Source organism: Microcebus murinus, unplaced genomic scaffold (assembly GCF_040939455.1).
Source record: "Microcebus murinus isolate Inina unplaced genomic scaffold, M.murinus_Inina_mat1.0 scaf081_hap2_Mmur4.0, whole genome shotgun sequence".
Taxonomy (NCBI): Eukaryota; Metazoa; Chordata; class Mammalia; order Primates; family Cheirogaleidae; genus Microcebus; species Microcebus murinus.
In genome coordinates, this window is record NW_027439027.1 from 1 (window position 1) to 24,918 (window position 24,918).

The 24,918-nt window shown below is 63.9% G+C and overlaps 7 non-coding genes across 7 annotated transcripts; all 7 read right to left on the reverse strand.

Moving 5' to 3' along the window:
• Positions 1 to 1,566: 1,566 nt before the first annotated feature.
• LOC142869487 (5S ribosomal RNA) lies at positions 1,567 to 1,685 on the reverse strand. The gene has a single exon (XR_012918088.1). It is a non-coding gene; the product is annotated as a 5S ribosomal RNA (ribosomal RNA).
• Positions 1,686 to 5,214: 3,529 nt separating this feature from the next.
• On the reverse strand, positions 5,215 to 5,333 carry LOC142869496 (5S ribosomal RNA). Its single transcript, XR_012918097.1, has one exon. It is a non-coding gene; the product is annotated as a 5S ribosomal RNA (ribosomal RNA).
• A 3,533-nt stretch (positions 5,334 to 8,866) lies between these two features.
• Positions 8,867 to 8,985, reverse strand: LOC142869497 (5S ribosomal RNA). The gene has a single exon (XR_012918098.1). It is a non-coding gene; the product is annotated as a 5S ribosomal RNA (ribosomal RNA).
• Positions 8,986 to 12,520: 3,535 nt separating this feature from the next.
• Positions 12,521 to 12,639, reverse strand: LOC142869498 (5S ribosomal RNA). The gene has a single exon (XR_012918099.1). It is a non-coding gene; the product is annotated as a 5S ribosomal RNA (ribosomal RNA).
• Positions 12,640 to 16,169: 3,530 nt separating this feature from the next.
• On the reverse strand, positions 16,170 to 16,288 carry LOC142869499 (5S ribosomal RNA). Its single transcript, XR_012918100.1, has one exon. It is a non-coding gene; the product is annotated as a 5S ribosomal RNA (ribosomal RNA).
• Positions 16,289 to 19,808: 3,520 nt separating this feature from the next.
• LOC142869488 (5S ribosomal RNA) lies at positions 19,809 to 19,927 on the reverse strand. The gene has a single exon (XR_012918089.1). It is a non-coding gene; the product is annotated as a 5S ribosomal RNA (ribosomal RNA).
• Positions 19,928 to 23,455: 3,528 nt separating this feature from the next.
• LOC142869489 (5S ribosomal RNA) lies at positions 23,456 to 23,574 on the reverse strand. The gene has a single exon (XR_012918090.1). It is a non-coding gene; the product is annotated as a 5S ribosomal RNA (ribosomal RNA).
• Positions 23,575 to 24,918: the final 1,344 nt, after the last annotated feature.

The following is a 24,918-nucleotide window of genomic DNA, read 5'->3' on the forward strand; positions in this document are numbered from 1 at the left end:
GCCACTCTAAGGACCCGCAGGCCAGCTGGGCCTTCTGGCAGGACAGAGAGCCCCGGAATCCGACGTGGAGAGCTGGGTGTACGTCCCCACGAGGAGGCGGTCCCCACCTCCGCGGCTCTCCCCTTGCGGGGGGGGGGAAAGCAGCCACGGGGCCTCGGAGAAGACACCAGGCTGGGCGCCCGCCCCACAGTGGGGGCACGTCCCCCGCAGGCCACTTAGCGACGGCCGCCGGCCGGCGGACGGTTGGGTGGCGCGAGACGCTGCGGCCGCCCTGCTACCGGGTTCCTGGGAGGGCGTCCTGGAACCAGCGTCCACACCAAGCCCTTGGAAGGCCCAGGCGACGGAGGAGCCCCGTCAGGCAGGGGCCGAGGACGGTGACGGCCCGGGCGGGGAGGAGCGTGTCAGGCAGGGGCAGAGGACGGTGACAGGTGACAGGCCGGGCGGGAAGGAGTCAGTCAGGCAGGGGCCGAGGAGGAGACGGGCTGGGTAAGGGTTAGGGTTAGAGTCAGGGCACAAGTCACAATCGCAAAGACCTGGAAGCGACCCGAGTGCCCATCGACCCACGAGTGCGTAAATGAAATGTGGCGCGTGGACACCACGGAGTGCTATTCAGCTAGGAGGAGCAGCGGTGAGAGGGCACCTCTCGTGGTTCTCCTGGCCAGAGCTGGAACCCGTTCCAGTAAGCCAGGTAGCCCAAGAATGGACACACGAGCACCACGTGCTCGCGCTCACCAGCAAATGGGTACGAACCGATGGACACCTAAGTGGACACAGAGGAATCACCTTCATCGGGTGGGTGTCGGGCGGGTGGGGGGAGGGGATGGGCATACACCTCCATTAGGAATGGGGTGGGTGCGCACCGACTGGGGGATGGGCGCACTTGAGGCTCTGACCCGAGGGGGGAGGCTGGGAGAGGGCAACGTACCCGACCTTAACATTGGTACCCCCACAATACGCTGGAACGACATCAGAGGTAAATGAATAAGAACACAGGGGGGAGGGGGGCACGGGCAACACATGTCACCTTAATACTTGGACTCCCATCATCTGCTTGAAAAGAGAGAGAAAAGAAAATGCAATCATAGAGATAAGAGACACTTTTTAAAAATAATGAATCCGAAGAGAAAAGTAAAAGGAGGCCTGTGGAGCAGGTCTGGGTGTGACTCCGGATCCCCCAACATCAGGTGCCACCACCAAAGATTCCTACGTGTAGCCCATAGAACCCCAAAAGCAACGGGACGAGTTCTGGTCACATACTCCCTCAAAATGACATCCTGGCCTTCTTCTGGAACTCCCTCCCCTCTCAGACTCTCAAGGTTTCCTCCAGCGTGTCGGTTCCCACAGAGCAGACCTTTGGTCTGAGACCTGACAGTCCAGAAGCCACGCATGCTGCCGCGTGACGGCGGTGTCGCGGCTTGGGACAAGAGGAGGCCCCACGGTGCGGGCTGGGGCGCCAGGCACCGCGGCGGGCGCTGAGGGTGGGGGTGACCCCCGCCCCGGGCCGCCGCCTCGCTCCCAGAGAGGGGACAGAACAAGAGGCAAAAAAAAAAAAAAAAAAAAAGAAGAAGCCTACGGCACCCGGTATTCCCAGGCGGTCTCCCATCCAAGTACTAACCAGGCCCGACCCTGCTTAGCTTCCGAGACCAGACGAGGTCGGGCGCGTTCAGGGTGGTGTGGCCCTAGACGGCGGAGGGCGCCCCTGCCCCGCTCAAGAAGCCGAGCCTCTCTGCGCTTCCCCGCCGCCTCCTCCCGCCCCAGGCCCCGCACCGGCGCTGACCCGCGCCGGGCCGGGCCTGTTGAGTTCACCGGCCGGGTCCGGCGGGCTCCGAGGGACGGGGGTGACAGGCGGGGCGGGGCGGGGCGGGCAGGGAGCGGTGGGCCGGGGTGGGGGGCTGTCTCTCTATACACACACACACACACACACACACTCACACTCACACAAGATGCGCCTCCACGGCTGGACTCGCCAAGGTGGAGACCTTCCAGCCCCCTTCCTCTCCTCGCCTGGCCTCCTTCACCTACCCGCCCCCCACCCCCAGCTCGTGGCCGCCGCCGCCGCCGCCGCCGCCGCCGCCGCCGCCTCCGCCGCCGATTGCGCACGCGCGGATCGCCCGCCCTTTGACCCCAGGCAGGGGCCGCCCTCCCCGACAACCCCTTTCAGCTGGGCCCCCCACCCTGTGGGTGGGCTGCCGCCTATTCCCCCGGGCCCGGGCTGGGGCACAGCGCATGGGGGAGGGGAGCGAGTGTATGGGGCGTCTCTCTCTCTCTCTAGGGATGTGTCCCATGGGTGGGGTGGCGTGGTTTGTGGGGCGCTGAAGAAATCAGTCCCCTCCATCTCCTACCTCTGGAAAACGCCCAAGCCCTTGGAGAACTGCCGGCAACGCGACCGGGGGCGGCCGGGACCCTCCTCTGTGTCCTCCTGTGGCCCAGTCCAAGGGGCCGGGGCCTGGGCCTGGCCGGGGCTGCATTGGACCCCGACCACCCTGGCGTGTGGACTCGCTAAAAATCGGCCATTAGATATTGGATTCCAGCTTCATTGAGGTCATTTCACTAATGAGTGCACCGGAAAGAGTTTCCTAATCCATCTGTGAGGGTGGCAACTGAAAGAGAATTTTAAAGCTGACAGAATAGGCGAGGAAAGGCATAGGAGATTTCCACACCCAGTAAGGAAGCCTTTCCCGAAATGGAAGAAAGAAACGAGCAAACAGAAACACCGGTAGCCCGCCAGGATCAGAGTCTGCCCCCGAGAGAAAGTACCCTGACCAGGTTCACCCGTGGGTGGGTGGCGAGCTAGCGGCATTCAGAAGAGCGAGGCCCGCAGTCTGTGCAGAAGACACCTGCACTCGGGTGTGTGTGGCGGCACGATTCACAAGCAGCTCCAGATGTTAAGCCAAGGAGAAGCCAGGGAGTTCCCAACGCCCCAGGTGTCCTCAGCCCACGACTGGCTGCTGGGGGAATGCGAAGCCCGGCTCCTTGTCTCAGAGCGGGACAACCAGGAGGTGTGACGTACACCCCGGGGTTCCCAGGAGGATCAGGCTGAAGCTGGGACTTGGCCTGAAAGTGTCCCCTCGCATGGCCACCCCCTTCCCCTTCCTGCTCCTCTACTCCTGGTGCCCCTCCATCCAGGGGCCAGACCTTAAAGAGTCACCCGCAAGAGAATCCTGGTCCCAAAGGAGCCTTCTGGGGGACCCGTGCTGAGAGAGGTTGTGGGCATGGCCCGCTGGGGCTCTGCCCGACCCAGGGCTGAGAGATGCAACCTCCCAGCTCTGGGTCCCTGCAGGGGAAGCGTTGGCAAGCACAGGGCCAGTCCTCCAAAGGCCCAGGTGCAGGGAGCCCAGGCCAAGCAGCCTGTGGAAGAAGCCACCCCGGGAAGACGACTGCAGGCCACGGCCCTTCCCACCTCCTCCTCCTCCTCCTCCTGCTCCTCCACCCCCCCGACCTCCCACCCCCCACCCCCGACATGGCGCAGGGCTCAGAGACACCTCAGACACTTGCTACCCAAAGTGCAAAGGGCATCAGTTGCTCCTCCAAACCCCCCCCCCTGCCCAGCAGACCGCGTTGTCCAGCCAGCCCCCGGGCCTCCCTGGGGTGCCCAGCACAAAAGTGCAGACAACCACCGGACCCTCAATCTCAGTTTTCGGATGTTTTTGCCACTCTAAGGACCCGCAGGCCAGCTGGGCCTTCTGGCAGGACAGAGAGCCCCGGAATCCGACGTGGAGAGCTGGGTGTACGTCCCCACGAGGAGGCGGTCCCCACCTCCGCGGCTCTCCCCTTGCGGGGGGGGGGGGAAAGCAGCCACGGGGCCTCGGAGAAGACACCAGGCTGGGCGCCCGCCCCACAGTGGGGGCACGTCCCCCGCAGGCCACTTAGCGACGGCCGCCGGCCGGCGGACGGTTGGGTGGCGCGAGACGCTGCGGCCGCCCTGCTACCGGGTTCCTGGGAGGGCGTCCTGGAACCAGCGTCCACACCAAGCCCTTGGAAGGCCCAGGCGACGGAGGAGCCCCGTCAGGCAGGGGCCGAGGACGGTGACGGCCCGGGCGGGGAGGAGCGTGTCAGGCAGGGGCAGAGGACGGTGACAGGTGACAGGCCGGGCGGGAAGGAGTCAGTCAGGCAGGGGCCGAGGAGGAGACGGGCTGGGTAAGGGTTAGGGTTAGAGTCAGGGCACAAGTCACAATCGCAAAGACCTGGAAGCGACCCGAGTGCCCATCGACCCACGAGTGCGTAAATGAAATGTGGCGCGTGGACACCACGGAGTGCTATTCAGCTAGGAGGAGCAGCGGTGAGAGGGCACCTCTCGTGGTTCTCCTGGCCAGAGCTGGAACCCGTTCCAGTAAGCCAGGTAGCCCAAGAATGGACACACGAGCACCACGTGCTCGCGCTCACCAGCAAATGGGTACGAACCGATGGACACCTAAGTGGACACAGAGGAATCACCTTCATCGGGTGGGTGTCGGGCGGGTGGGGGGAGGGGATGGGCATACACCTCCATTAGGAATGGGGTGGGTGCGCACCGACTGGGGGATGGGCGCACTTGAGGCTCTGACCCGAGGGGGGAGGCTGGGAGAGGGCAACGTACCCGACCTTAACATTGGTACCCCCACAATACGCTGGAACGACATCAGAGGTAGAATAAGAACACAGGGGGGAGGGGGGCACGGGCAACACATGTCACCTTAATACTTGGACTCCCATCATCTGCTTGAAAAGAGAGAGAAAAGAAAATGCAATCATAGAGATAAGAGACACTTTTTAAAAATAATGAATCCGAAGAGAAAAGTAAAAGGAGGCCTGTGGAGCAGGTCTGGGTGTGACTCCGGATCCCCCAACATCAGGTGCCACCACCAAAGATTCCTACGTGTAGCCCATAGAACCCCAAAAGCAACGGGACGAGTTCTGGTCACATACTCCCTCAAAATGACATCCTGGCCTTCTTCTGGAACTCCCTCCCCTCTCAGACTCTCAAGGTTTCCTCCAGCGTGTCGGTTCCCACAGAGCAGACCTTTGGTCTGAGACCTGACAGTCCAGAAGCCACGCATGCTGCCGCGTGACGGCGGTGTCGCGGCTTGGGACAAGAGGAGGCCCCACGGTGCGGGCTGGGGCGCCAGGCACCGCGGCGGGCGCTGAGGGTGGGGGTGACCCCCGCCCCGGGCCGCCGCCTCGCTCCCAGAGAGGGGACAGAACAAGAGGCAAAAAAAAAAAAAAAAAAAAAGAAGAAGCCTACGGCACCCGGTATTCCCAGGCGGTCTCCCATCCAAGTACTAACCAGGCCCGACCCTGCTTAGCTTCCGAGACCAGACGAGGTCGGGCGCGTTCAGGGTGGTGTGGCCCTAGACGGCGGAGGGCGCCCCTGCCCCGCTCAAGAAGCCGAGCCTCTCTGCGCTTCCCCGCCGCCTCCTCCCGCCCCAGGCCCCGCACCGGCGCTGACCCGCGCCGGGCCGGGCCTGTTGAGTTCACCGGCCGGGTCCGGCGGGCTCCGAGGGACGGGGGTGACAGGCGGGGCGGGGCGGGGCGGGCAGGGAGCGGTGGGCCGGGGTGGGGGGCTGTCTCTCTATACACACACACACACACACACACACTCACACTCACACAAGATGCGCCTCCACGGCTGGACTCGCCAAGGTGGAGACCTTCCAGCCCCCTTCCTCTCCTCGCCTGGCCTCCTTCACCTACCCGCCCCCCACCCCCAGCTCGTGGCCGCCGCCGCCGCCGCCGCCGCCGCCGCCGCCGCCTCCGCCGCCGATTGCGCACGCGCGGATCGCCCGCCCTTTGACCCCAGGCAGGGGCCGCCCTCCCCGACAACCCCTTTCAGCTGGGCCCCCCACCCTGTGGGTGGGCTGCCGCCTATTCCCCCGGGCCCGGGCTGGGGCACAGCGCATGGGGGAGGGGAGCGAGTGTATGGGGCGTCTCTCTCTCTCTCTAGGGATGTGTCCCATGGGTGGGGTGGCGTGGTTTGTGGGGCGCTGAAGAAATCAGTCCCCTCCATCTCCTACCTCTGGAAAACGCCCAAGCCCTTGGAGAACTGCCGGCAACGCGACCGGGGGCGGCCGGGACCCTCCTCTGTGTCCTCCTGTGGCCCAGTCCAAGGGGCCGGGGCCTGGGCCTGGCCGGGGCTGCATTGGACCCCGACCACCCTGGCGTGTGGACTCGCTAAAAATCGGCCATTAGATATTGGATTCCAGCTTCATTGAGGTCATTTCACTAATGAGTGCACCGGAAAGAGTTTCCTAATCCATCTGTGAGGGTGGCAACTGAAAGAGAATTTTAAAGCTGACAGAATAGGCGAGGAAAGGCATAGGAGATTTCCACACCCAGTAAGGAAGCCTTTCCCGAAATGGAAGAAAGAAACGAGCAAACAGAAACACCGGTAGCCCGCCAGGATCAGAGTCTGCCCCCGAGAGAAAGTACCCTGACCAGGTTCACCCGTGGGTGGGTGGCGAGCTAGCGGCATTCAGAAGAGCGAGGCCCGCAGTCTGTGCAGAAGACACCTGCACTCGGGTGTGTGTGGCGGCACGATTCACAAGCAGCTCCAGATGTTAAGCCAAGGAGAAGCCAGGGAGTTCCCAACGCCCCAGGTGTCCTCAGCCCACGACTGGCTGCTGGGGGAATGCGAAGCCCGGCTCCTTGTCTCAGAGCGGGACAACCAGGAGGTGTGACGTACACCCCGGGGTTCCCAGGAGGATCAGGCTGAAGCTGGGACTTGGCCTGAAAGTGTCCCCTCGCATGGCCACCCCCTTCCCCTTCCTGCTCCTCTACTCCTGGTGCCCCTCCATCCAGGGGCCAGACCTTAAAGAGTCACCCGCAAGAGAATCCTGGTCCCAAAGGAGCCTTCTGGGGGACCCGTGCTGAGAGAGGTTGTGGGCATGGCCCGCTGGGGCTCTGCCCGACCCAGGGCTGAGAGATGCAACCTCCCAGCTCTGGGTCCCTGCAGGGGAAGCGTTGGCAAGCACAGGGCCAGTCCTCCAAAGGCCCAGGTGCAGGGAGCCCAGGCCAAGCAGCCTGTGGAAGAAGCCACCCCGGGAAGACGACTGCAGGCCACGGCCCTTCCCACCTCCTCCTCCTCCTCCTCCTGCTCCTCCACCCCCCCGACCTCCCACCCCCCACCCCCGACATGGCGCAGGGCTCAGAGACACCTCAGACACTTGCTACCCAAAGTGCAAAGGGCATCAGTTGCTCCTCCAAACCCCCCCCCCTGCCCAGCAGACCGCGTTGTCCAGCCAGCCCCCGGGCCTCCCTGGGGTGCCCAGCACAAAAGTGCAGACAACCACCGGACCCTCAATCTCAGTTTTCGGATGTTTTTGCCACTCTAAGGACCCGCAGGCCAGCTGGGCCTTCTGGCAGGACAGAGAGCCCCGGAATCCGACGTGGAGAGCTGGGTGTACGTCCCCACGAGGAGGCGGTCCCCACCTCCGCGGCTCTCCCCTTGCGGGGGGGGGGGGGAAAGCAGCCACGGGGCCTCGGAGAAGACACCAGGCTGGGCGCCCGCCCCACAGTGGGGGCACGTCCCCCGCAGGCCACTTAGCGACGGCCGCCGGCCGGCGGACGGTTGGGTGGCGCGAGACGCTGCGGCCGCCCTGCTACCGGGTTCCTGGGAGGGCGTCCTGGAACCAGCGTCCACACCAAGCCCTTGGAAGGCCCAGGCGACGGAGGAGCCCCGTCAGGCAGGGGCCGAGGACGGTGACGGCCCGGGCGGGGAGGAGCGTGTCAGGCAGGGGCAGAGGACGGTGACAGGTGACAGGCCGGGCGGGAAGGAGTCAGTCAGGCAGGGGCCGAGGAGGAGACGGGCTGGGTAAGGGTTAGGGTTAGAGTCAGGGCACAAGTCACAATCGCAAAGACCTGGAAGCGACCCGAGTGCCCATCGACCCACGAGTGCGTAAATGAAATGTGGCGCGTGGACACCACGGAGTGCTATTCAGCTAGGAGGAGCAGCGGTGAGAGGGCACCTCTCGTGGTTCTCCTGGCCAGAGCTGGAACCCGTTCCAGTAAGCCAGGTAGCCCAAGAATGGACACACGAGCACCACGTGCTCGCGCTCACCAGCAAATGGGTACGAACCGATGGACACCTAAGTGGACACAGAGGAATCACCTTCATCGGGTGGGTGTCGGGCGGGTGGGGGGAGGGGATGGGCATACACCTCCATTAGGAATGGGGTGGGTGCGCACCGACTGGGGGATGGGCGCACTTGAGGCTCTGACCCGAGGGGGGAGGCTGGGAGAGGGCAACGTACCCGACCTTAACATTGGTACCCCCACAATACGCTGGAACGACATCAGAGGTAAATGAATAAGAACACAGGGGGGAGGGGGGCACGGGCAACACATGTCACCTTAATACTTGGACTCCCATCATCTGCTTGAAAAGAGAGAGAAAAGAAAATGCAATCATAGAGATAAGAGACACTTTTTAAAAATAATGAATCCGAAGAGAAAAGTAAAAGGAGGCCTGTGGAGCAGGTCTGGGTGTGACTCCGGATCCCCCAACATCAGGTGCCACCACCAAAGATTCCTACGTGTAGCCCATAGAACCCCAAAAGCAACGGGACGAGTTCTGGTCACATACTCCCTCAAAATGACATCCTGGCCTTCTTCTGGAACTCCCTCCCCTCTCAGACTCTCAAGGTTTCCTCCAGCGTGTCGGTTCCCACAGAGCAGACCTTTGGTCTGAGACCTGACAGTCCAGAAGCCACGCATGCTGCCGCGTGACGGCGGTGTCGCGGCTTGGGACAAGAGGAGGCCCCACGGTGCGGGCTGGGGCGCCAGGCACCGCGGCGGGCGCTGAGGGTGGGGGTGACCCCCGCCCCGGGCCGCCGCCTCGCTCCCAGAGAGGGGACAGAACAAGAGGCAAAAAAAAAAAAAAAAAAAAAGAAGAAGCCTACGGCACCCGGTATTCCCAGGCGGTCTCCCATCCAAGTACTAACCAGGCCCGACCCTGCTTAGCTTCCGAGACCAGACGAGGTCGGGCGCGTTCAGGGTGGTGTGGCCCTAGACGGCGGAGGGCGCCCCTGCCCCGCTCAAGAAGCCGAGCCTCTCTGCGCTTCCCCGCCGCCTCCTCCCGCCCCAGGCCCCGCACCGGCGCTGACCCGCGCCGGGCCGGGCCTGTTGAGTTCACCGGCCGGGTCCGGCGGGCTCCGAGGGACGGGGGTGACAGGCGGGGCGGGGCGGGGCGGGCAGGGAGCGGTGGGCCGGGGTGGGGGGCTGTCTCTCTATACACACACACACACACACACACTCACACTCACACAAGATGCGCCTCCACGGCTGGACTCGCCAAGGTGGAGACCTTCCAGCCCCCTTCCTCTCCTCGCCTGGCCTCCTTCACCTACCCGCCCCCCACCCCCAGCTCGTGGCCGCCGCCGCCGCCGCCGCCGCCGCCGCCGCCGCCTCCGCCGCCGATTGCGCACGCGCGGATCGCCCGCCCTTTGACCCCAGGCAGGGGCCGCCCTCCCCGACAACCCCTTTCAGCTGTGCCCCCCACCCTGTGGGTGGGCTGCCGCCTATTCCCCCGGGCCCGGGCTGGGGCACAGCGCATGGGGGAGGGGAGCGAGTGTATGGGGCGTCTCTCTCTCTCTCTAGGGATGTGTCCCATGGGTGGGGTGGCGTGGTTTGTGGGGCGCTGAAGAAATCAGTCCCCTCCATCTCCTACCTCTGGAAAACGCCCAAGCCCTTGGAGAACTGCCGGCAACGCGACCGGGGGCGGCCGGGACCCTCCTCTGTGTCCTCCTGTGGCCCAGTCCAAGGGGCCGGGGCCTGGGCCTGGCCGGGGCTGCATTGGACCCCGACCACCCTGGCGTGTGGACTCGCTAAAAATCGGCCATTAGATATTGGATTCCAGCTTCATTGAGGTCATTTCACTAATGAGTGCACCGGAAAGAGTTTCCTAATCCATCTGTGAGGGTGGCAACTGAAAGAGAATTTTAAAGCTGACAGAATAGGCGAGGAAAGGCATAGGAGATTTCCACACCCAGTAAGGAAGCCTTTCCCGAAATGGAAGAAAGAAACGAGCAAACAGAAACACCGGTAGCCCGCCAGGATCAGAGTCTGCCCCCGAGAGAAAGTACCCTGACCAGGTTCACCCGTGGGTGGGTGGCGAGCTAGCGGCATTCAGAAGAGCGAGGCCCGCAGTCTGTGCAGAAGACACCTGCACTCGGGTGTGTGTGGCGGCACGATTCACAAGCAGCTCCAGATGTTAAGCCAAGGAGAAGCCAGGGAGTTCCCAACGCCCCAGGTGTCCTCAGCCCACGACTGGCTGCTGGGGGAATGCGAAGCCCGGCTCCTTGTCTCAGAGCGGGACAACCAGGAGGTGTGACGTACACCCCGGGGTTCCCAGGAGGATCAGGCTGAAGCTGGGACTTGGCCTGAAAGTGTCCCCTCGCATGGCCACCCCCTTCCCCTTCCTGCTCCTCTACTCCTGGTGCCCCTCCATCCAGGGGCCAGACCTTAAAGAGTCACCCGCAAGAGAATCCTGGTCCCAAAGGAGCCTTCTGGGGGACCCGTGCTGAGAGAGGTTGTGGGCATGGCCCGCTGGGGCTCTGCCCGACCCAGGGCTGAGAGATGCAACCTCCCAGCTCTGGGTCCCTGCAGGGGAAGCGTTGGCAAGCACAGGGCCAGTCCTCCAAAGGCCCAGGTGCAGGGAGCCCAGGCCAAGCAGCCTGTGGAAGAAGCCACCCCGGGAAGACGACTGCAGGCCACGGCCCTTCCCACCTCCTCCTCCTCCTCCTCCTGCTCCTCCACCCCCCCGACCTCCCACCCCCCACCCCCGACATGGCGCAGGGCTCAGAGACACCTCAGACACTTGCTACCCAAAGTGCAAAGGGCATCAGTTGCTCCTCCAAACCCCCCCCCCTGCCCAGCAGACCGCGTTGTCCAGCCAGCCCCCGGGCCTCCCTGGGGTGCCCAGCACAAAAGTGCAGACAACCACCGGACCCTCAATCTCAGTTTTCGGATGTTTTTGCCACTCTAAGGACCCGCAGGCCAGCTGGGCCTTCTGGCAGGACAGAGAGCCCCGGAATCCGACGTGGAGAGCTGGGTGTACGTCCCCACGAGGAGGCGGTCCCCACCTCCGCGGCTCTCTCTCCCCTTGCGGGGGGGGGGGGGAAAGCAGCCACGGGGCCTCGGAGAAGACACCAGGCTGGGCGCCCGCCCCACAGTGGGGGCACGTCCCCCGCAGGCCACTTAGCGACGGCCGCCGGCCGGCGGACGGTTGGGTGGCGCGAGACGCTGCGGCCGCCCTGCTACCGGGTTCCTGGGAGGGCGTCCTGGAACCAGCGTCCACACCAAGCCCTTGGAAGGCCCAGGCGACGGAGGAGCCCCGTCAGGCAGGGGCCGAGGACGGTGACGGCCCGGGCGGGGAGGAGCGTGTCAGGCAGGGGCAGAGGACGGTGACAGGTGACAGGCCGGGCGGGAAGGAGTCAGTCAGGCAGGGGCCGAGGAGGAGACGGGCTGGGTAAGGGTTAGGGTTAGAGTCAGGGCACAAGTCACAATCGCAAAGACCTGGAAGCGACCCGAGTGCCCATCGACCCACGAGTGCGTAAATGAAATGTGGCGCGTGGACACCACGGAGTGCTATTCAGCTAGGAGGAGCAGCGGTGAGAGGGCACCTCTCGTGGTTCTCCTGGCCAGAGCTGGAACCCGTTCCAGTAAGCCAGGTAGCCCAAGAATGGACACACGAGCACCACGTGCTCGCGCTCACCAGCAAATGGGTACGAACCGATGGACACCTAAGTGGACACAGAGGAATCACCTTCATCGGGTGGGTGTCGGGCGGGTGGGGGGAGGGGATGGGCATACACCTCCATTAGGAATGGGGTGGGTGCGCACCGACTGGGGGATGGGCGCACTTGAGGCTCTGACCCGAGGGGGGAGGCTGGGAGAGGGCAACGTACCCGACCTTAACATTGGTACCCCCACAATACGCTGGAACGACATCAGAGGTAAATGAATAAGAACACAGGGGGGAGGGGGGCACGGGCAACACATGTCACCTTAATACTTGGACTCCCATCATCTGCTTGAAAAGAGAGAGAAAAGAAAATGCAATCATAGAGATAAGAGACACTTTTTAAAAATAATGAATCCGAAGAGAAAAGTAAAAGGAGGCCTGTGGAGCAGGTCTGGGTGTGACTCCGGATCCCCCAACATCAGGTGCCACCACCAAAGATTCCTACGTGTAGCCCATAGAACCCCAAAAGCAACGGGACGAGTTCTGGTCACATACTCCCTCAAAATGACATCCTGGCCTTCTTCTGGAACTCCCTCCCCTCTCAGACTCTCAAGGTTTCCTCCAGCGTGTCGGTTCCCACAGAGCAGACCTTTGGTCTGAGACCTGACAGTCCAGAAGCCACGCATGCTGCCGCGTGACGGCGGTGTCGCGGCTTGGGACAAGAGGAGGCCCCACGGTGCGGGCTGGGGCGCCAGGCACCGCGGCGGGCGCTGAGGGTGGGGGTGACCCCCGCCCCGGGCCGCCGCCTCGCTCCCAGAGAGGGGACAGAACAAGAGGCAAAAAAAAAAAAAAAAAAAAAGAAGAAGCCTACGGCACCCGGTATTCCCAGGCGGTCTCCCATCCAAGTACTAACCAGGCCCGACCCTGCTTAGCTTCCGAGACCAGACGAGGTCGGGCGCGTTCAGGGTGGTGTGGCCCTAGACGGCGGAGGGCGCCCCTGCCCCGCTCAAGAAGCCGAGCCTCTCTGCGCTTCCCCGCCGCCTCCTCCCGCCCCAGGCCCCGCACCGGCGCTGACCCGCGCCGGGCCGGGCCTGTTGAGTTCACCGGCCGGGTCCGGCGGGCTCCGAGGGACGGGGGTGACAGGCGGGGCGGGGCGGGGCGGGCAGGGAGCGGTGGGCCGGGGTGGGGGGCTGTCTCTCTATACACACACACACACACACACACTCACACTCACACAAGATGCGCCTCCACGGCTGGACTCGCCAAGGTGGAGACCTTCCAGCCCCCTTCCTCTCCTCGCCTGGCCTCCTTCACCTACCCGCCCCCCACCCCCAGCTCGTGGCCGCCGCCGCCGCCGCCGCCGCCGCCGCCGCCGCCTCCGCCGCCGATTGCGCACGCGCGGATCGCCCGCCCTTTGACCCCAGGCAGGGGCCGCCCTCCCCGACAACCCCTTTCAGCTGTGCCCCCCACCCTGTGGGTGGGCTGCCGCCTATTCCCCCGGGCCCGGGCTGGGGCACAGCGCATGGGGGAGGGGAGCGAGTGTATGGGGCGTCTCTCTCTCTCTCTAGGGATGTGTCCCATGGGTGGGGTGGCGTGGTTTGTGGGGCGCTGAAGAAATCAGTCCCCTCCATCTCCTACCTCTGGAAAACGCCCAAGCCCTTGGAGAACTGCCGGCAACGCGACCGGGGGCGGCCGGGACCCTCCTCTGTGTCCTCCTGTGGCCCAGTCCAAGGGGCCGGGGCCTGGGCCTGGCCGGGGCTGCATTGGACCCCGACCACCCTGGCGTGTGGACTCGCTAAAAATCGGCCATTAGATATTGGATTCCAGCTTCATTGAGGTCATTTCACTAATGAGTGCACCGGAAAGAGTTTCCTAATCCATCTGTGAGGGTGGCAACTGAAAGAGAATTTTAAAGCTGACAGAATAGGCGAGGAAAGGCATAGGAGATTTCCACACCCAGTAAGGAAGCCTTTCCCGAAATGGAAGAAAGAAACGAGCAAACAGAAACACCGGTAGCCCGCCAGGATCAGAGTCTGCCCCCGAGAGAAAGTACCCTGACCAGGTTCACCCGTGGGTGGGTGGCGAGCTAGCGGCATTCAGAAGAGCGAGGCCCGCAGTCTGTGCAGAAGACACCTGCACTCGGGTGTGTGTGGCGGCACGATTCACAAGCAGCTCCAGATGTTAAGCCAAGGAGAAGCCAGGGAGTTCCCAACGCCCCAGGTGTCCTCAGCCCACGACTGGCTGCTGGGGGAATGCGAAGCCCGGCTCCTTGTCTCAGAGCGGGACAACCAGGAGGTGTGACGTACACCCCGGGGTTCCCAGGAGGATCAGGCTGAAGCTGGGACTTGGCCTGAAAGTGTCCCCTCGCATGGCCACCCCCTTCCCCTTCCTGCTCCTCTACTCCTGGTGCCCCTCCATCCAGGGGCCAGACCTTAAAGAGTCACCCGCAAGAGAATCCTGGTCCCAAAGGAGCCTTCTGGGGGACCCGTGCTGAGAGAGGTTGTGGGCATGGCCCGCTGGGGCTCTGCCCGACCCAGGGCTGAGAGATGCAACCTCCCAGCTCTGGGTCCCTGCAGGGGAAGCGTTGGCAAGCACAGGGCCAGTCCTCCAAAGGCCCAGGTGCAGGGAGCCCAGGCCAAGCAGCCTGTGGAAGAAGCCACCCCGGGAAGACGACTGCAGGCCACGGCCCTTCCCACCTCCTCCTCCTCCTCCTCCTGCTCCTCCACCCCCCCGACCTCCCACCCCCCACCCCCGACATGGCGCAGGGCTCAGAGACACCTCAGACACTTGCTACCCAAAGTGCAAAGGGCATCAGTTGCTCCTCCAAACCCCCCCCCCTGCCCAGCAGACCGCGTTGTCCAGCCAGCCCCCGGGCCTCCCTGGGGTGCCCAGCACAAAAGTGCAGACAACCACCGGACCCTCAATCTCAGTTTTCGGATGTTTTTGCCACTCTAAGGACCCGCAGGCCAGCTGGGCCTTCTGGCAGGACAGAGAGCCCCGGAATCCGACGTGGAGAGCTGGGTGTACGTCCCCACGAGGAGGCGGTCCCCACCTCCGCGGCTCTCCCCTTGCGGGGGGGGGGGGGAAGCAGCCACGGGGCCTCGGAGAAGACACCAGGCTGGGCGCCCGCCCCACAGTGGGGGCACGTCCCCCGCAGGCCACTTAGCGACGGCCGCCGGCCGGCGGACGGTTGGGTGGCGCGAGACGCTGCGGCCGCCCTGCTACCGGGTTCCTGGGAGGGCGTCCTGGAACCAGCGTCCACACCAAGCCCTTGGAAGGCCCAGGCGACGGAGGAGCCCCGTCAGGCAGGGGCCGAGGACGGTGACGGCCCGGGCGGGGAGGAGCGTGTCAGGCAGGGGCAGAGGACGGTGACAGGTGACAGGCCGGGCGGGAAGGAGTCAGTCAGGCAGGGGCCGAGGAGGAGACGGGCTGGGTAAGGGTTAGGGTTAGAGTCAGGGCACAAGTCACAATCGCAAAGACCTGGAAGCGACCCGAGTGCCCATCGACCCACGAGTGCGTAAATGAAATGTGGCGCGTGGACACCACGGAGTGCTATTCAGCTAGGAGGAGCAGCGGTGAGAGGGCACCTCTCGTGGTTCTCCTGGCCAGAGCTGGAACCCGTTCCAGTAAGCCAGGTAGCCCAAGAATGGACACACGAGCACCACGTGCTCGCGCTCACCAGCAAATGGGTACGAACCGATGGACACCTAAGTGGACACAGAGGAATCACCTTCATCGGGTGGGTGTCGGGCGGGTGGGGGGAGGGGATGGGCATACACCTCCATTAGGAATGGGGTGGGTGCGCACCGACTGGGGGATGGGCGCACTTGAGGCTCTGACCCGAGGGGGGAGGCTGGGAGAGGGCAACGTACCCGACCTTAACATTGGTACCCCCACAATACGCTGGAACGACATCAGAGGTAAATGAATAAGAACACAGGGGGGAGGGGGGCACGGGCAACACATGTCACCTTAATACTTGGACTCCCATCATCTGCTTGAAAAGAGAGAGAAAAGAAAATGCAATCATAGAGATAAGAGACACTTTTTAAAAATAATGAATCCGAAGAGAAAAGTAAAAGGAGGCCTGTGGAGCAGGTCTGGGTGTGACTCCGGATCCCCCAACATCAGGTGCCACCACCAAAGATTCCTACGTGTAGCCCATAGAACCCCAAAAGCAACGGGACGAGTTCTGGTCACATACTCCCTCAAAATGACATCCTGGCCTTCTTCTGGAACTCCCTCCCCTCTCAGACTCTCAAGGTTTCCTCCAGCGTGTCGGTTCCCACAGAGCAGACCTTTGGTCTGAGACCTGACAGTCCAGAAGCCACGCATGCTGCCGCGTGACGGCGGTGTCGCGGCTTGGGACAAGAGGAGGCCCCACGGTGCGGGCTGGGGCGCCAGGCACCGCGGCGGGCGCTGAGGGTGGGGGTGACCCCCGCCCCGGGCCGCCGCCTCGCTCCCAGAGAGGGGACAGAACAAGAGGCAAAAAAAAAAAAAAAAAAAAAGAAGAAGCCTACGGCACCCGGTATTCCCAGGCGGTCTCCCATCCAAGTACTAACCAGGCCCGACCCTGCTTAGCTTCCGAGACCAGACGAGGTCGGGCGCGTTCAGGGTGGTGTGGCCCTAGACGGCGGAGGGCGCCCCTGCCCCGCTCAAGAAGCCGAGCCTCTCTGCGCTTCCCCGCCGCCTCCTCCCGCCCCAGGCCCCGCACCGGCGCTGACCCGCGCCGGGCCGGGCCTGTTGAGTTCACCGGCCGGGTCCGGCGGGCTCCGAGGGACGGGGGTGACAGGCGGGGCGGGGCGGGGCGGGCAGGGAGCGGTGGGCCGGGGTGGGGGGCTGTCTCTCTATACACACACACACACACACACACTCACACTCACACAAGATGCGCCTCCACGGCTGGACTCGCCAAGGTGGAGACCTTCCAGCCCCCTTCCTCTCCTCGCCTGGCCTCCTTCACCTACCCGCCCCCCACCCCCAGCTCGTGGCCGCCGCCGCCGCCGCCGCCGCCGCCGCCGCCTCCGCCGCCGATTGCGCACGCGCGGATCGCCCGCCCTTTGACCCCAGGCAGGGGCCGCCCTCCCCGACAACCCCTTTCAGCTGTGCCCCCCACCCTGTGGGTGGGCTGCCGCCTATTCCCCCGGGCCCGGGCTGGGGCACAGCGCATGGGGGAGGGGAGCGAGTGTATGGGGCGTCTCTCTCTCTCTCTAGGGATGTGTCCCATGGGTGGGGTGGCGTGGTTTGTGGGGCGCTGAAGAAATCAGTCCCCTCCATCTCCTACCTCTGGAAAACGCCCAAGCCCTTGGAGAACTGCCGGCAACGCGACCGGGGGCGGCCGGGACCCTCCTCTGTGTCCTCCTGTGGCCCAGTCCAAGGGGCCGGGGCCTGGGCCTGGCCGGGGCTGCATTGGACCCCGACCACCCTGGCGTGTGGACTCGCTAAAAATCGGCCATTAGATATTGGATTCCAGCTTCATTGAGGTCATTTCACTAATGAGTGCACCGGAAAGAGTTTCCTAATCCATCTGTGAGGGTGGCAACTGAAAGAGAATTTTAAAGCTGACAGAATAGGCGAGGAAAGGCATAGGAGATTTCCACACCCAGTAAGGAAGCCTTTCCCGAAATGGAAGAAAGAAACGAGCAAACAGAAACACCGGTAGCCCGCCAGGATCAGAGTCTGCCCCCGAGAGAAAGTACCCTGACCAGGTTCACCCGTGGGTGGGTGGCGAGCTAGCGGCATTCAGAAGAGCGAGGCCCGCAGTCTGTGCAGAAGACACCTGCACTCGGGTGTGTGTGGCGGCACGATTCACAAGCAGCTCCAGATGTTAAGCCAAGGAGAAGCCAGGGAGTTCCCAACGCCCCAGGTGTCCTCAGCCCACGACTGGCTGCTGGGGGAATGCGAAGCCCGGCTCCTTGTCTCAGAGCGGGACAACCAGGAGGTGTGACGTACACCCCGGGGTTCCCAGGAGGATCAGGCTGAAGCTGGGACTTGGCCTGAAAGTGTCCCCTCGCATGGCCACCCCCTTCCCCTTCCTGCTCCTCTACTCCTGGTGCCCCTCCATCCAGGGGCCAGACCTTAAAGAGTCACCCGCAAGAGAATCCTGGTCCCAAAGGAGCCTTCTGGGGGACCCGTGCTGAGAGAGGTTGTGGGCATGGCCCGCTGGGGCTCTGCCCGACCCAGGGCTGAGAGATGCAACCTCCCAGCTCTGGGTCCCTGCAGGGGAAGCGTTGGCAAGCACAGGGCCAGTCCTCCAAAGGCCCAGGTGCAGGGAGCCCAGGCCAAGCAGCCTGTGGAAGAAGCCACCCCGGGAAGACGACTGCAGGCCACGGCCCTTCCCACCTCCTCCTCCTCCTCCTCCTGCTCCTCCACCCCCCCGACCTCCCACCCCCCACCCCCGACATGGCGCAGGGCTCAGAGACACCTCAGACACTTGCTACCCAAAGTGCAAAGGGCATCAGTTGCTCCTCCAAACCCCCCCCCCTGCCCAGCAGACCGCGTTGTCCAGCCAGCCCCCGGGCCTCCCTGGGGTGCCCAGCACAAAAGTGCAGACAACCACCGGACCCTCAATCTCAGTTTTCGGATGTTTTTGCCACTCTAAGGACCCGCAGGCCAGCTGGGCCTTCTGGCAGGACAGAGAGCCCCGGAATCCGACGTGGAGAGCTGGGTGTACGTCCCCACGAGGAGGCGGTCCCCACCTCCGCGGCTCTCCCCTTGCGGGGGGGGGGGGGAAGCAGCCACGGGGCCTCGGAGAAGACACCAGGCTGGGCGCCCGCCCCACAGTGGGGGCACGTCCCCCGCAGGCCACTTAGCGACGGCCGGCGGACGGTTGGGTGGCGCGAGACGCTGCGGCCGCCCTGCTACCGGGTTCCTGGGAGGGCGTCCTGGAACCAGCGTCCACACCAAGCCCTTGGAAGGCCCAGGCGACGGAGGAGCCCCGTCAGGCAGGGGCCGAGGACGGTGACGGCCCGGGCGGGGAGGAGCGTGTCAGGCAGGGGCAGAGGACGGTGACAGGTGACAGGCCGGGCGGGAAGGAGTCAGTCAGGCAGGGGCCGAGGAGGAGACGGGCTGGGTAAGGGTTAGGGTTAGAGTCAGGGCACAAGTCACAATCGCAAAGACCTGGAAGCGACCCGAGTGCCCATCGACCCACGAGTGCGTAAATGAAATGTGGCGCGTGGACACCACGGAGTGCTATTCAGCTAGGAGGAGCAGCGGTGAGAGGGCACCTCTCGTGGTTCTCCTGGCCAGAGCTGGAACCCGTTCCAGTAAGCCAGGTAGCCCAAGAATGGACACACGAGCACCACGTGCTCGCGCTCACCAGCAAATGGGTACGAACCGATGGACACCTAAGTGGACACAGAGGAATCACCTTCATCGGGTGGGTGTCGGGCGGGTGGGGGGAGGGGATGGGCATACACCTCCATTAGGAATGGGGTGGGTGCGCACCGACTGGGGGATGGGCGCACTTGAGGCTCTGACCCGAGGGGGGAGGCTGGGAGAGGGCAACGTACCCGACCTTAACATTGGTACCCCCACAATACGCTGGAACGACATCAGAGGTAAATGAATAAGAACACAGGGGGGAGGGGGGCACGGGCAACACATGTCACCTTAATACTTGGACTCCCATCATCTGCTTGAAAAGAGAGAGAAAAGAAAATGCAATCATAGAGATAAGAGACACTTTTTAAAAATAATGAATCCGAAGAGAAAAGTAAAAGGAGGCCTGTGGAGCAGGTCTGGGTGTGACTCCGGATCCCCCAACATCAGGTGCCACCACCAAAGATTCCTACGTGTAGCCCATAGAACCCCAAAAGCAACGGGACGAGTTCTGGTCACATACTCCCTCAAAATGACATCCTGGCCTTCTTCTGGAACTCCCTCCCCTCTCAGACTCTCAAGGTTTCCTCCAGCGTGTCGGTTCCCACAGAGCAGACCTTTGGTCTGAGACCTGACAGTCCAGAAGCCACGCATGCTGCCGCGTGACGGCGGTGTCGCGGCTTGGGACAAGAGGAGGCCCCACGGTGCGGGCTGGGGCGCCAGGCACCGCGGCGGGCGCTGAGGGTGGGGGTGACCCCCGCCCCGGGCCGCCGCCTCGCTCCCAGAGAGGGGACAGAACAAGAGGCAAAAAAAAAAAAAAAAAAAAAGAAGAAGCCTACGGCACCCGGTATTCCCAGGCGGTCTCCCATCCAAGTACTAACCAGGCCCGACCCTGCTTAGCTTCCGAGACCAGACGAGGTCGGGCGCGTTCAGGGTGGTGTGGCCCTAGACGGCGGAGGGCGCCCCTGCCCCGCTCAAGAAGCCGAGCCTCTCTGCGCTTCCCCGCCGCCTCCTCCCGCCCCAGGCCCCGCACCGGCGCTGACCCGCGCCGGGCCGGGCCTGTTGAGTTCACCGGCCGGGTCCGGCGGGCTCCGAGGGACGGGGGTGACAGGCGGGGCGGGGCGGGGCGGGCAGGGAGCGGTGGGCCGGGGTGGGGGGCTGTCTCTCTATACACACACACACACACACACACTCACACTCACACAAGATGCGCCTCCACGGCTGGACTCGCCAAGGTGGAGACCTTCCAGCCCCCTTCCTCTCCTCGCCTGGCCTCCTTCACCTACCCGCCCCCCACCCCCAGCTCGTGGCCGCCGCCGCCGCCGCCGCCGCCGCCGCCGCCTCCGCCGCCGATTGCGCACGCGCGGATCGCCCGCCCTTTGACCCCAGGCAGGGGCCGCCCTCCCCGACAACCCCTTTCAGCTGTGCCCCCCACCCTGTGGGTGGGCTGCCGCCTATTCCCCCGGGCCCGGGCTGGGGCACAGCGCATGGGGGAGGGGAGCGAGTGTATGGGGCGTCTCTCTCTCTCTCTAGGGATGTGTCCCATGGGTGGGGTGGCGTGGTTTGTGGGGCGCTGAAGAAATCAGTCCCCTCCATCTCCTACCTCTGGAAAACGCCCAAGCCCTTGGAGAACTGCCGGCAACGCGACCGGGGGCGGCCGGGACCCTCCTCTGTGTCCTCCTGTGGCCCAGTCCAAGGGGCCGGGGCCTGGGCCTGGCCGGGGCTGCATTGGACCCCGACCACCCTGGCGTGTGGACTCGCTAAAAATCGGCCATTAGATATTGGATTCCAGCTTCATTGAGGTCATTTCACTAATGAGTGCACCGGAAAGAGTTTCCTAATCCATCTGTGAGGGTGGCAACTGAAAGAGAATTTTAAAGCTGACAGAATAGGCGAGGAAAGGCATAGGAGATTTCCACACCCAGTAAGGAAGCCTTTCCCGAAATGGAAGAAAGAAACGAGCAAACAGAAACACCGGTAGCCCGCCAGGATCAGAGTCTGCCCCCGAGAGAAAGTACCCTGACCAGGTTCACCCGTGGGTGGGTGGCGAGCTAGCGGCATTCAGAAGAGCGAGGCCCGCAGTCTGTGCAGAAGACACCTGCACTCGGGTGTGTGTGGCGGCACGATTCACAAGCAGCTCCAGATGTTAAGCCAAGGAGAAGCCAGGGAGTTCCCAACGCCCCAGGTGTCCTCAGCCCACGACTGGCTGCTGGGGGAATGCGAAGCCCGGCTCCTTGTCTCAGAGCGGGACAACCAGGAGGTGTGACGTACACCCCGGGGTTCCCAGGAGGATCAGGCTGAAGCTGGGACTTGGCCTGAAAGTGTCCCCTCGCATGGCCACCCCCTTCCCCTTCCTGCTCCTCTACTCCTGGTGCCCCTCCATCCAGGGGCCAGACCTTAAAGAGTCACCCGCAAGAGAATCCTGGTCCCAAAGGAGCCTTCTGGGGGACCCGTGCTGAGAGAGGTTGTGGGCATGGCCCGCTGGGGCTCTGCCCGACCCAGGGCTGAGAGATGCAACCTCCCAGCTCTGGGTCCCTGCAGGGGAAGCGTTGGCAAGCACAGGGCCAGTCCTCCAAAGGCCCAGGTGCAGGGAGCCCAGGCCAAGCAGCCTGTGGAAGAAGCCACCCCGGGAAGACGACTGCAGGCCACGGCCCTTCCCACCTCCTCCTCCTCCTCCTCCTGCTCCTCCACCCCCCCGACCTCCCACCCCCCACCCCCGACATGGCGCAGGGCTCAGAGACACCTCAGACACTTGCTACCCAAAGTGCAAAGGGCATCAGTTGCTCCTCCAAACCCCCCCCCCTGCCCAGCAGACCGCGTTGTCCAGCCAGCCCCCGGGCCTCCCTGGGGTGCCCAGCACAAAAGTGCAGACAACCACCGGACCCTCAATCTCAGTTTTCGGATGTTTTTGCCACTCTAAGGACCCGCAGGCCAGCTGGGCCTTCTGGCAGGACAGAGAGCCCCGGAATCCGACGTGGAGAGCTGGGTGTACGTCCCCACGAGGAGGCGGTCCCCACCTCCGCGGCTCTCCCCTTGCGGGGGGGGGGGGGGAAGCAGCCACGGGGCCTCGGAGAAGACACCAGGCTGGGCGCCCGCCCCACAGTGGGGGCACGTCCCCCGCAGGCCACTTAGCGACGGCCGCCGGCCGGCGGACGGTTGGGTGGCGCGAGACGCTGCGGCCGCCCTGCTACCGGGTTCCTGGGAGGGCGTCCTGGAACCAGCGTCCACACCAAGCCCTTGGAAGGCCCAGGCGACGGAGGAGCCCCGTCAGGCAGGGGCCGAGGACGGTGACGGCCCGGGCGGGGAGGAGCGTGTCAGGCAGGGGCAGAGGACGGTGACAGGTGACAGGCCGGGCGGGAAGGAGTCAGTCAGGCAGGGGCCGAGGAGGAGACGGGCTGGGTAAGGGTTAGGGTTAGAGTCAGGGCACAAGTCACAATCGCAAAGACCTGGAAGCGACCCGAGTGCCCATCGACCCACGAGTGCGTAAATGAAATGTGGCGCGTGGACACCACGGAGTGCTATTCAGCTAGGAGGAGCAGCGGTGAGAGGGCACCTCTCGTGGTTCTCCTGGCCAGAGCTGGAACCCGTTCCAGTAAGCCAGGTAGCCCAAGAATGGACACACGAGCACCACGTGCTCGCGCTCACCAGCAAATGGGTACGAACCGATGGACACCTAAGTGGACACAGAGGAATCACCTTCATCGGGTGGGTGTCGGGCGGGTGGGGGGAGGGGATGGGCATACACCTCCATTAGGAATGGGGTGGGTGCGCACCGACTGGGGGATGGGCGCACTTGAGGCTCTGACCCGAGGGGGGAGGCTGGGAGAGGGCAACGTACCCGACCTTAACATTGGTACCCCCACAATACGCTGGAACGACATCAGAGGTAAATGAATAAGAACACAGGGGGGAGGGGGGCACGGGCAACACATGTCACCTTAATACTTGGACTCCCATCATCTGCTTGAAAAGAGAGAGAAAAGAAAATGCAATCATAGAGATAAGAGACACTTTTTAAAAATAATGAATCCGAAGAGAAAAGTAAAAGGAGGCCTGTGGAGCAGGTCTGGGTGTGACTCCGGATCCCCCAACATCAGGTGCCACCACCAAAGATTCCTACGTGTAGCCCATAGAACCCCAAAAGCAACGGGACGAGTTCTGGTCACATACTCCCTCAAAATGACATCCTGGCCTTCTTCTGGAACTCCCTCCCCTCTCAGACTCTCAAGGTTTCCTCCAGCGTGTCGGTTCCCACAGAGCAGACCTTTGGTCTGAGACCTGACAGTCCAGAAGCCACGCATGCTGCCGCGTGACGGCGGTGTCGCGGCTTGGGACAAGAGGAGGCCCCACGGTGCGGGCTGGGGCGCCAGGCACCGCGGCGGGCGCTGAGGGTGGGGGTGACCCCCGCCCCGGGCCGCCGCCTCGCTCCCAGAGAGGGGACAGAACAAGAGGCAAAAAAAAAAAAAAAAAAAAAGAAGAAGCCTACGGCACCCGGTATTCCCAGGCGGTCTCCCATCCAAGTACTAACCAGGCCCGACCCTGCTTAGCTTCCGAGACCAGACGAGGTCGGGCGCGTTCAGGGTGGTGTGGCCCTAGACGGCGGAGGGCGCCCCTGCCCCGCTCAAGAAGCCGAGCCTCTCTGCGCTTCCCCGCCGCCTCCTCCCGCCCCAGGCCCCGCACCGGCGCTGACCCGCGCCGGGCCGGGCCTGTTGAGTTCACCGGCCGGGTCCGGCGGGCTCCGAGGGACGGGGGTGACAGGCGGGGCGGGGCGGGGCGGGCAGGGAGCGGTGGGCCGGGGTGGGGGGCTGTCTCTCTATACACACACACACACACACACACTCACACTCACACAAGATGCGCCTCCACGGCTGGACTCGCCAAGGTGGAGACCTTCCAGCCCCCTTCCTCTCCTCGCCTGGCCTCCTTCACCTACCCGCCCCCCACCCCCAGCTCGTGGCCGCCGCCGCCGCCGCCGCCGCCGCCGCCGCCTCCGCCGCCGATTGCGCACGCGCGGATCGCCCGCCCTTTGACCCCAGGCAGGGGCCGCCCTCCCCGACAACCCCTTTCAGCTGTGCCCCCCACCCTGTGGGTGGGCTGCCGCCTATTCCCCCGGGCCCGGGCTGGGGCACAGCGCATGGGGGAGGGGAGCGAGTGTATGGGGCGTCTCTCTCTCTCTCTAGGGATGTGTCCCATGGGTGGGGTGGCGTGGTTTGTGGGGCGCTGAAGAAATCAGTCCCCTCCATCTCCTACCTCTGGAAAACGCCCAAGCCCTTGGAGAACTGCCGGCAACGCGACCGGGGGCGGCCGGGACCCTCCTCTGTGTCCTCCTGTGGCCCAGTCCAAGGGGCCGGGGCCTGGGCCTGGCCGGGGCTGCATTGGACCCCGACCACCCTGGCGTGTGGACTCGCTAAAAATCGGCCATTAGATATTGGATTCCAGCTTCATTGAGGTCATTTCACTAATGAGTGCACCGGAAAGAGTTTCCTAATCCATCTGTGAGGGTGGCAACTGAAAGAGAATTTTAAAGCTGACAGAATAGGCGAGGAAAGGCATAGGAGATTTCCACACCCAGTAAGGAAGCCTTTCCCGAAATGGAAGAAAGAAACGAGCAAACAGAAACACCGGTAGCCCGCCAGGATCAGAGTCTGCCCCCGAGAGAAAGTACCCTGACCAGGTTCACCCGTGGGTGGGTGGCGAGCTAGCGGCATTCAGAAGAGCGAGGCCCGCAGTCTGTGCAGAAGACACCTGCACTCGGGTGTGTGTGGCGGCACGATTCACAAGCAGCTCCAGATGTTAAGCCAAGGAGAAGCCAGGGAGTTCCCAACGCCCCAGGTGTCCTCAGCCCACGACTGGCTGCTGGGGGAATGCGAAGCCCGGCTCCTTGTCTCAGAGCGGGACAACCAGGAGGTGTGACGTACACCCCGGGGTTCCCAGGAGGATCA